This window comes from Agelaius phoeniceus, chromosome 7, assembly GCF_051311805.1.
Source record: "Agelaius phoeniceus isolate bAgePho1 chromosome 7, bAgePho1.hap1, whole genome shotgun sequence".
Lineage (NCBI taxonomy): Eukaryota > Metazoa > Chordata > Aves > Passeriformes > Icteridae > Agelaius > Agelaius phoeniceus.
Window position 1 is genome coordinate 31,016,355 of NC_135271.1, and position 12,055 is coordinate 31,028,409.

Below are 12,055 nucleotides of genomic sequence, written 5' to 3' on the forward strand. Positions count from 1 at the left end.
CAGTTTGCAATAGATGAAGCAGCCACGCTGACCTTTGCAGAGGATGTGCTGTAAATGCTTCCAGCAGGGCCAGCATCCTTCTGCAGAGCAGGATATGCAGTGCACAAAGAAAAGAACTGCACTTTCTTTTCTTCTCCTTTAACCCTTCTGTATTATTGGTGCTGGGCAAACAGGAATGAAAATGGACTGAAACCCAGGCATGTGTGGCAGGAAGGGAGCTGCAGTGAACAAATCAGTCTATTTGACCCAAATCACTTAGAGGCTAAGACAGGCAGAAAATTATGATTTATTGCAGAAACGGTTTTAAGCTCAAACACAGACATGCACACCACAACAAAAGCTTCTGAGGCATTATTAAGAATCAGTAAATAGAATAATTTTAATTAATGGGTGCCTTTAAAATTAAATTAAGTGAATACTGCCAGAGTCATGGGAAGGCCTACAGTAATAAAAGAGATTGTCCCAGTAAGCAAACATTAAAGGAAGGCTACAGTTTCAGGTGGAAATACACCAGCAGTGTGCAGTGACTAAGAAGCAGATGGATTATAATATATAACTCTTAGTTTTATCCCCTAATCAATATATGACTTCATTAATTTCAGCTCCTAATGTAATGCCTGGTATGAGGAATTGCAGTTCAGAATATCTTCTTGTTGACTTCAGTCCCAGCAGAGCAGGACTGGGCTTGGTAGGAGCCATAAAGAGTCTGATGTATGTCTAAGATCAAGTCATATGTTAGCAGAGCCCAAGGAGATTTTATCTCCTTTGCAAGCACACAGGGAACAATCCACTGCTATTTGGAAGGCATCCACCTGGCTGTGCACCTGCAATACTTAGAACTTCACAGCAACAGAAGACCTGAAGCACAGGCCCCTCAGCTCTACAAAAACAAAAATGTAGCTCCCGATCACAGAAATGGCTGGTAAAAGCCTGCTGACACAGAGAAGCCACCTACCCATCCACTGGCTGCAGGAGTACTCACAAACACTCCCCACAGTTTTGGACAATGGAGACCAGGAGCAGTAGGTGCTTTGGAACTGAGGCAATGTGAGAAGAAATAAGATAGCAATGGTCAGCTTACCTGCAAATGTCAGGGGGTGTTAGACTGAGCCTGTTCTTGACCTGCTGCTGGGAGCAGCTGTGAAAAGATCAGACCGTGTGTGAATGTTAAGAGAAATTAACAGTGAAGCACTTTGAATGGAAGCCAAGCATTAGTGAGTGTCTGACCAAACAAGAAACCCTGAAACTCAGCAGGTTATGGTTAAATACTATGGTCTAATGCTCTGAAAGTTAATTAAGTACAGAAGTAGTGTGGGGCTTTTATAAAGCTGGTTTCATGGTCATTAGTTGCTACGCAGCTAAACAGGGAATGAAATGCAAGGGAAGAAGGCACTAGCTGGACAAATTACCCTGAGGCAGTTTTGCCAGTGAGAATGCTGCAGGGCTGGTTCTCCCCTGGTGCTCCTCGAGGCACAAAAACCATGCCAAACGCAAAGCACCTAGTCTTGACCACTTGACATTTTTTACCACTCTAAATATCTATCAATTTCTATTGCATTATGGCTGATTTACAGTAATGCAGAAGGGAGGGGAAGCAGTTTCACGGAGACAATTAAGAGTGACTTGTATCCAGCAAGGAAGGAGCTGGAGCTCATAAACCCTCAGCTGAACACTCTAAACTGGTACTATTGCAACACACAGCAATCTTCTTCTGCATTGGGAGGGAAGGGCCACAATGGCTCAGGATCAGCACGAGCACACTGCATCTCTGTGAGGGGAGTGCTCTGTGGCAGATAGCTGCCAGAAATGCTCTCTGCTTTTTCCCCAGAGCTCCCAGCATGGGCACATGTTAGAGCTGTAGTCAGTGTGTCATGCTCTGGTTATTATCAGGAACAGTTCCTCTGGCTGCTGTAATTTGCACCAAGGACTGCAGATGCCATCAATGGATCAGAGAATTGTAAAGGTAACCCACAGTTCTCTTTCCCAAGTCAGTTGAGACCAGAATCAAGGCTTTTGTTTCAGAAACCAGAAACTCAGCAAAACTAATTTGTGGAGGTCCTATTAATAGGACACAGGAAATTACCTAAAGCCTTCATTACTTTAACTGGTAAAAGCGATTGACTTGGCTGTAATACAGTTAAACTCTGTCTTCCCAAAGCTGCTGAAGAGCCAGTAGCTCTGAGTTAGACACTGGTAAATAGTTTTCACACAGATCTGAGAGGCTTTGACTATTAAAGATATTATAGCCCTAGGTTTCTGACAGAATGGCTTGTTATTCGATTTTTTACTTGCTACAGGGGTTTCATCTGAGACTTAAAGACTGATTAAGCTCAAAAATAGATGTCTTCTGCTCCTAAAAAGCTTTGAAAATGTGTGCCTGAATATTGGAATGGGCTTAGTAAAATCAATGTCCTCTTTGTTGCCGCCGTAATTACTTTAGACTTGCAATCCTTACTCTAGCTTGTTGTCCCATTTCATACAGACATCAGCCCACAAATTCTGGCCTGAAGCATAGTGTTAAGAATTTTTACAGTGTATTATGAAGAGGAGACATAATAGAGGAGAATAACCTTTAAATAGATGTATTCACAGTAAAAGATGCACTGGTGAATGGTTAAGAGAGGGCACAGAGTTTATGACAAATGTCAGAATGTTTCAAAGATTCACTTCATTATTAACCAGGAAATAACACAATGTATGTGAAATCACTGCTAAAAACGAAAAGCAGTCTCTTTAAAATGTATTGAGCTGAAAACAGGGTTCATTATAGAAACACAGATAGAATCTTAATTATAGAAGCAATTGCATAGACTAAGGTTCTGGCTACCCAATTTAGGAATCACAATGCAAGTATTTAAGAGGCTTAATGTGCCTGCTACTATTCAGCTGTAGATGGCAGCTGGCTTTGGGAGTACTGCAGCTAGGGATGTTGTGAAGAAGGGTTCATAATGAAGGATCAATTAAGTAATTTCCAACCAATTCATTACATGATACTTACATGAGTTGTCAGTCATTTTTGACCCAAGTGGTTAGTCCAAAATCTGGAGTTTTGGAAACTGCTTATACTAAGAGACTTTGTTGATAGTCAAAGATTTGCTGCTGCACTCCTTTTTATTTACCAGGGATGTTTAAAATCCTGTTTTCTTAAATACAACAAATCAAATGACAAATTTTTTTGCTCACAGACTCCATTCTGCAGTGTTTTGGGTGCTCAGTACTTTGTATAGTGATGTGTACTACTTCAGCTTTAGTCCTATAAAGCATTTTAAATTCTTTGATTGTGAATTAAGAAGTCAGCTCTACATTTTGCTTTATCTACAGTTTCTCTAGAGCCCTTTATCTAAAATATAGACTGAAATGTTAATGACAGATGTTGGTCCACGTAAAAAAACTCCCAAAACAAAAAATTTACTTTGGAGTTTCCCAACTCAAATGTTACAGTTTAAGATAAAAGAGTAATAAGATAGGAAAGCAAATTTACAGCTTGACAGTACTACCAAACTGCCAGAGTCCACTGAGGGATGTTTAGAACAGCTGTTGATGAAGACTCTTCTAGAAGAAATCAGTACTGGAGAAAGTCTTACACTACAAACCCCCTGTATTTAAAAATGATTAATATAATAAATCCTTTAGTGTCCTGATCTGAGCAGGGTCCCATATATTGAGCCTGACACAAAGGTCCTTCTTGGAAAAAAGTCCAGACCTTTTCTGTAGGCTTTGCAGAGTTATAGCAAACACGTTGAACATTAAAAAGAGAAATTACACCTGCCCTGACAGTTCTGACCAAGCAGAAGTGCCAAATATAGTTCTTGAATATCGGAGATAAAAGAAATCCCTGTGATGGTTTCATCCACAGTATTTGATTTTATTGCTTTGGCCTTCATAGGTTTGGTTGTCAGAGTACAGGAGCAGTTCTAAAACTGTACTCTCACTTTGTACCAAGGCAGAGTTACCAGAGAGTTGCCTCTCCCAGAAGCTCTGTCATTTTCTTCTGCATCCCTAAGCCCAGAACAGGGGTCCTCTGAAACCAGGCAATCTATAAACGCTGACTTGTGCTGCACATGTGCTCTGACTGGGCTACTTCTCTTTTGGCTAACCTGTGACATGTGAATAGGGTGAAAGAGAGAGAAATACAAAGGTCCTAGAAGGTCCTTCTTCACAGAAAGAAGGAATAAAACAAACATTATCACAGGGAACCTGAGATACACAGGACAAATGCTGCACTCAGACTCTGACACAAGGATGATCTGGCCCCGTGGGCTATACATGTTCACAATACTCCTCTTTCCTGCCCACAGAGCTCCAGCTCTCTGACAGCCCTCCTAAGTGCATTCATTAGTCACAGAAGGGCACATTCCTCCATCTTTTGGACAGCTACAAACTAAGCACCATTAGCCTCTTTCCAGCCAGACTCGAAACAATACATTGCTCTCAGAGAAAGCTCAATCTGCTTTAGCCTCAGGAAAAGACCCTTTTAGTGTTTGTTATATTTTTGAATTGTTTCATCTTGACATGTAATATGAAAGGTTCCATAACTATGCATTTCTTAAGTTATTTTTAATCCCCCCTTCAGAAAAAAAAACCCAACAAAACCAACATTCAACTCCCTGTCCTTTATCTTTTCTTTTCCTGAGAAGTCTTTTGTGATTAATTTTCTTCTGCCTCAATAGCTGATAACTTCTTTTCCTGCAAGTCTTAAGGAGAAGGATTCTATCTTCCACAACAAGGAAATGTATTTTTTGAGCTTCTGCTGGTATTTATCACATCCCTGAGAAAGCAGGAGGCCTGTCCTTGTGAACATTATTTAATTTTAGATTATGTTTGGGAGTTTGAATACAATTTTAAAAACTGGTAATGTAATACATGTCATGGGAGTGGCAATCCTCAAATAATGGCCTTAAAATCCTAGGAAGAATACTACTGGGTAGAATTATTCTGTAGGTGGAGTTTGTTAAAGCCAGATGACTGTTCTCTTAATGAGCTCTTGCTGGAGGGAGCAAATAAAATTGATTAAGAAGAGAGCAAAATCCTAGGATATAATCAGATCCTATAAGCCTAGCCAGAAAGCAGTGTCAACCCAATGCAGCACCCAACCTGTCTCCAAAACAAAATTGGAATTCCTGTTCTCTCACATGTACTAATGAGAGCAGCTAGAAGCTGGAGCTTAGGTTAATCCTTCCTTTGCTGGCTATATGAGTGCTCTTAGCACCATTTCCATAGAGGAAATGCTAAAGGAATTCCTGGGTGAATTAGCAAAACCAATGAGTTATAGCACAAGAAAAAGAGCCAGAAGTCATTCTCACAGCTACCTAGATATATTAAACTAAGTTAAAGAGCAGTTTATGACAAGAATCACTGGCCCTGGACAAGCATCTGTTTGACATGGTTTCCATTTCACTACAGGCAGATGGAGCTCTCCCTGCTTTCTGCAGTGTCCCAAAGGCAGCAACTGAGGATGTCACCCATGTGTTGAGCTTAAAAATCAAATGAGCAGTTTGTCATCTGAAATCACTGCACTGAAAGCCAAATGACACAGAACAACAATGCTTTCCCATACTGCTGACAAGAATGATTCAATGGCCCTTGCTAATGCCACCTGATCAGATTCATTTCTCAGCAAGCACAAAGTTTGGGAAACAAGAGCTGGTGGGCCCAGCTGGATGTGCTGGAATAGCTTTTATTTATTTTGAGATGGGATTTACAGTTGTCAGTGCAATTGACAGGACTGGTGATATAGCACCACTTGGAAAGACCCAGCCAGTTTCTGGAGCTGCCCCTTTATTCCTGCTGGCACTGACTCCTCCTCTAGCTGCTCTGGGTAGATCACTACTAGAGCCAAGGGGTTTGAGTCCTGCAATATAGTCCTCCTTGAATATATGGACCAGCTTTTATTCTAGAACACACTGTGAAGAGTGTGGTGTTATTCACATAAATGACTGAACCTTAACCATGAGGGCTTCTTCCTTCTGACTTATGGATAGTGCTAGAGTGTGACTTTAGAGAGAAGTGATGTACAAGGCATTAGCTAGGACTTTCAAAGATGTTTCTGGAAGATGTTTCATTTGTTTTCAGGGACAGACATCACCTACCAAGTGTATTTCTTTGAGTGTCTTTTCTTGATATGGTGTCAGATTCAGTGAACTGTGTGATGTTACATGGGGCTTTTAACCTCCAACACAAACTTGGATGTTGTCCTAGGCCCAGACACTCCTGGAACAGAGATTTGGGCCAATAATCTGCTAAGCAAAACAACATCAAGGATGGAAAGAATTAAATGGCTGAAGAAAATTGGGAACAGATGATCATGATAATTTGAAATTTTTTCCTACTTAAGTCAGCATCAAGGGGAAAAATTGCGGTCACCATAAGAGACTAAGAAACAGAAGCACAGAGGAAATTGCTGCAGCCAAAAACGAGCAGAGGAAAGGCAGTTTACCCACTGGCTTTGATGGAAGCCACAGAACTGCTTAGAAAAGGAACATAAGAGTGCTGCAAGAACCAGAAATTGCAGGCTAAGGCCCTGATCCAGCAGGAGCTGGAAGAAGCCCAGGCTTACAGCCACAGTCCTACCTACAGGCAATTCTCAGATCCAGGTCCTGAGGTGAGACCTGTCCTCACCTATACACCTGTGTGCTCAGTTTTGCTCCCTTGGCCTTCTCTCCAACTGCTTCTTCTTACTGCTTCTCTTCAATGAAAGCCCAGTGGGAAACAGAAAAGCTGCTGACTGGGGGCTACTGACACAAGCTTTAGAGTTGTACTTTTTCATATTAGAATATTGAAAGGCAGTGGGTCTATTTCCAATAGGTCTCCATTTTGTACAAGCCCATTTTGTCTTTTAAAATATACAATGTAAGATTTGTAGGTGGTTTCTAGCTCATCTCAGTTTAACCTTGTTTAATCTCCTTGTACCCTCCCTTTTGCTCAATCTTTAAAATGTCCCTTATGCAGGGACTGAGCTTGGAAAATGTGAACTGGAAAGTAGCAATTTTAAAGTCTGATCAGTGCAAAATGCAGTCAAAATGCAAAATTACAGACATCTTGGAACAGGGACTCTTATTTGTTACAGTTGTTTCTTTTTTTTTTTTTTAATACACAATTCATGACCTAACTCTGTCATAATGAGAAACAGATATTAGAGAGCTTTTGAATTAATTACTGTAATAAAAAACAGCTTAGATAATCCTGCTCAGTTAAAAAGCAAACAAAAGAAAAGAAAAACGCAGGTTAGTTTCTAGTTGCCTTAAAAAGCTATGATTGCAAATTGTTGTTTAGTGCAAAGTGTTAACAAAGCTGTTGAAACAGATCAAAACACAACTACTTTAAGAACACCAACACAATTTTGGAAGGCTGTCTCAGTCTGTACCAGTCATTCATGAAGAAGTCCAAGCACATCGGGCACAGAGGACCCCATCTCCTTCATCTTCAATATTTTCTCTGTTCTTAGTGAAACTCCTTACTCTATATAAGAGAGTTCCAATGGTTCACCCTTATCAAAAATATTAAGATGATCAAGGGGAATGATTTTATTTCTCCATTGTAAATACTCAATACAATTTTTTATCACCTGTGAGATATTTCCAGCATGTTTAGTATTATATTTGTTCAGGCCAAATAAATATAAAAGATTATTAGATCTAAACCTTGAAATTTGATTCTTCTGATACCTGGAAAGGAGATGAAAATATTTAGTCTCCTTTTACACTGGATCTCTTATTGTTGGTTAGGGTTGGGGGATGTTTGTTTGTTTGTTTGTTTGGGGAATGGTTGTTTTGTTTTATTTTTTGCAGGTCTCTAGATTTTAAGGTAGTTTAGATTTTATTCATGTACTAGTCAGGTCTCCCTCCTAACTGCAAGTGGAATAATCTACTCTCACTTCCAGGTATGCACTCAGGCTTCACCATCACATACAGAAGGAAAATAGGAGACACCAGATATCAGATTCATCCTCATTCTTCATCCTTAGAGATATTAAAGAAGAAATCTGGACATGAACCTGAATAGGGGTCTTGGACAATATAACCTGAGCAGTCACAGAGGAATTACAGTGCCCACCATTCTTATACCTTCACATGCCGCTGTACCACAGCAGCAAAGTTTGGCAGGTTAGAGTTGTTTGATGTTCAGCCACGAAATATGACCCTGAAATTGTAGCTGAAAACCAAGGTGCAGGCTGACAAAAGGGATGAAGAGCATCTCTTGTGATCACCCTGACCTTATTTTTGCCTAAACTACTTTTTTCTTCTACTATGGTCACATCCCTTTTAGAAGCAGGGCAGTACACCTGGTTCTAGTTCATTCAGTTTCACCTTAATTTTCCTTAGTGTAACTGCACTAAAATTCAATAGCATTGCACCAGGGTGAAGTCACTTTTTTTTTAATGTTAGGTTCTAAACTACCTCTTTATTTATGCTGTTAAGTCTTGATCTGTTAGAGAGCCATCAACAGATTACAACATAACTGCATAAATTAGGATTGTAATTTATCAAAGGTTTCCTGTTTTGTTGTTGTTTTTAAATAACAAATCAACTAAATCCAGGAATTACAGTCGACTGCAAAACAATTGCAACCATTACTGAACCAGCTAAAAGCAGTTCAACAGCTGCATCTTATAAAATGTTACCAAGTCCAGAGACCTACAAATAATACAGGCTCATAAAACTAGCTACAATTACAATGTGGCTTATAGAGCATGGATGAATACAAAGAAATTATAAAACTCCTCAATTTCTAAGGTAGTTTAAAAGCTATTTGTAGGATGTAGTGCATAACAAAAGAATGTAAAATCAAAATACTCTGGGTAAAATATTTCTAACATTTGATGTATTTTTATATGCATGCTTTGAATCAATTATTTTATATTGTTTTCTTCATTTCTTATATAATAACTGATTAAGATATTTGGTCTGATTTAGAAATATATATCCAGTTCTCCATGAGAAGATTCTGCATAACTTACTATGTTAAAGATTTTCAAACAGTAATTGTTTTATTTTTAAAAATTGTCAAAGTCTGAATATGACTTGGTTTTAGTGGACAAGAACCTACCAAATCACATCTCATTCACAACTGGAGACAAAAGCCTGATTTTACAGTGTAATAGGGAAATGGGCCTCAATTTTTCTAAATCCTTGGTATTCTTTGTTGTAACTGCTGAACAGCTGCTCAGATTGCTGAATCTGCATTTCAGAGAGCACATCAGACTCAAATCACATAGAGACAGAATAATCTGTTAGCTCAGACTACTTTTTTCTACACATCTGTTTCTATGCAGTTTATTTTTCACTGTTTAACTTTACCCTTTGCCATAGCAAATTATTTTAGTAATGAAACTTGTATGATTTAGCCTAGGAAACCAACACCCAATTTTACAGACATCAACACTATTAGAAAATTAAACTGACTTAACATACATAAACATAAGTAAATAAAGTGGGTGGAAGAAAGCTTTACCTCTACACAATTCCTCTTAGTACCTTTTGCTGAGTGATGTAGATGGCAAAAAAGGTTCCTAGTGCCTGTGGATGTAATGAAAAAATATTACTGCCAGAAAAACCTTATGGATCTAAAACTATATAAGGAAGTGGTTAGGACTGGTATATATTAATCTACATTTCTATTTACAAAATAACCTACTCTATGCTGATGTCTATTTCAAACCATATGCAATGAACATCATTTAAGTGGTATCAAATTAATTCTTGGCTTCTTCTAATGTTTTACCACTTTGTAAAAGTGGTAAAACACCACAGCCAAAAGTGTACAAAAGTGTACTGTACATTTCCTTTCTGCCTGCTGGACAACTTTACTATTTTGAAATTAGCCCTATGTGACTGTTCTTTGGTGTACCAGTTCTCTTTCCCGTTTAATTTGTACCCAAGAAAGCCTGGTGGGTTTTTTTTCTCTCGTGTTACAACAACCTCACAATCTGGTCTTCCATTCAAGGATGGGCATAAGGGACTGGTTTGGCAGCCTGGCACAGAAGCTTTCCTTGTACACTCTCTCTCCCCCGTACACACATTTGAAAGGATCTATTGATCCATTCACTGGAAGGATGAGAAATATGGAATGCTGGGAAGACAGATAATATATAAAATATTATTTGCTTCTAAAATTTTGTGGATGTCCTGTATTTGCAGAATAATTTGTTGTTACAAGCCTAGAGACAGCCCTGGTTTAAGGCAAATCTGGGAGAAAACCTCAAAAGGGGCTCCTCAAGAAAGCAGATTCAAGTGGCCCCTCCCACAACTGGTTCAGGAAAAGATTTCCTTGGAGAAAAGTGGAAAAAAACCTGTTTAACAGGCAAAGCACTCACCAGCACAAAAAAAATGAACAATATTACACAATAAAACCTCTTGCTGCTCTGAGAGATGACAAACTCAGCAAGTCCCCTTGGTGGGCTGTGACTGGGCTCACTCAGTCTGTGTTCAGTCCCTCCAGTGCTGGAATGCAGTGTCCCAGACCCTGGTGGCCACAGGTGTCAGCTCCTGGTGCTCTTCTGCATTTTCAGTCCAGTGCAGGTTCAAACAGTTCCCAGAAAAAGAAAAACCACAGTCCAGGGAAATTCACTGCCTCAGCCACCTAAAAACTAACTAAAAGCACAGGAGAGCTCTGTCCCACTGCCTGTGCTGCAGACAGCACAGTCCAGGAGAAGGATGCAGGAGAGCAAGTGCAGCTCCTGATAACAAATTCTGGGATTCTTCTCCCCCCTTTGCTCTCAGAACCAGTCTTCAAAGTGCCAAACTTATTTCTGGGCTGAACGCGTGGATGGGGATACAAGCATCATAAAAGTCACCCCAGGACAAGATGTACACTTGTATTGTGCCTTTTTAGAAATTACCTATGTAGATGGATGAATTAGTAGCTCACTACATAAACCCTAAACTGAGGGCATGGTCCCAAGTAAGGGTCCTATGTTTGTTGAAGCTCTTTTAATTAAATGTATTTGCTAAAAGATTAGAGGGGAACCAGCATTCCAGTTGGAAATTCAAGCCATGTACATTTTCTGAGAATCCAACCAATTCTCTATAGCATAATCCAGTGATTTCAGTGACTTTTTGGGCCACTTTGCCAGCTTAATGGAGACAGCTCTGATCTGAGCTATGGAATAAATGAGAGAGCCTTCAAACTCCCCTGAGAACCTCTATTCCACCTCTGGCCTGCTTCCAGTAGTACAGCAGTAATTGTAAAATTGTAGCAGCATTATATATAGAAAATTAACATGAGTTCTTAAGTCGTTCAACAATAGCTAAGCATAATTATTTACACTGTAGTCACAGAATTTCTGAGAGGAAAAAAATGCTAGGCTTTTAGGGAAGGAAAATTGTAGCAATTATTGGCCTAGTAGTTCTTTTTAAAGTAATGTTGATGTATTTGAAAGGAATTTTTTTTAAAACTTCTTTAACCTACAACACAAGATCTAATGCTGGAATCAGTCTGCACACACTCACTTCAGGAAGCAGAGGGAGCTGTCTGATGCCAATTACAGTTCTTACTGCCAGGGAGCCAGGTCACAATTAGCAATGTGGGACATCATAGCTTGCAGAAAGACAGGCCTCATATGCTTGGGAAGACAAACGAAGACACATCACATTATACTGTAAGATAAAGTTGGTATTTAATTTATACCTACAGAATAATTACATTTACTTTTGCTATGACTGAGTAAAAGCTAACAACTACTCACTGATTTGGGGTATTTGTAGTACAGAAACTACACTTGATTCTTTTGTAGTGGGAAAATCCCCCACACCTCTTGAAAAATTGTAGACTAAAATAGAAGAGCCATGATGTCCAAAACAGTATGAACAAATATAGTACCCCTGAAACACACCTGAGTCAGGTACAGGTAATATAGTTTTAAAGTGCAACCAAGAGAAGTGAACACAGTGAATTATTGTAGCAGCACACTTACTGGGAAATTAAGAGTAGTGGTTATAATGAATTAGTAAAAGTCTTTTTTTCTCCACAAATAGGAAATCCTGCTGTAATCAAAACAGCTGTGGTTCTTTAGTTCAGCACTGGTAAAGCCAGCATGGTGAGGTCTGCTGCCTGCTGC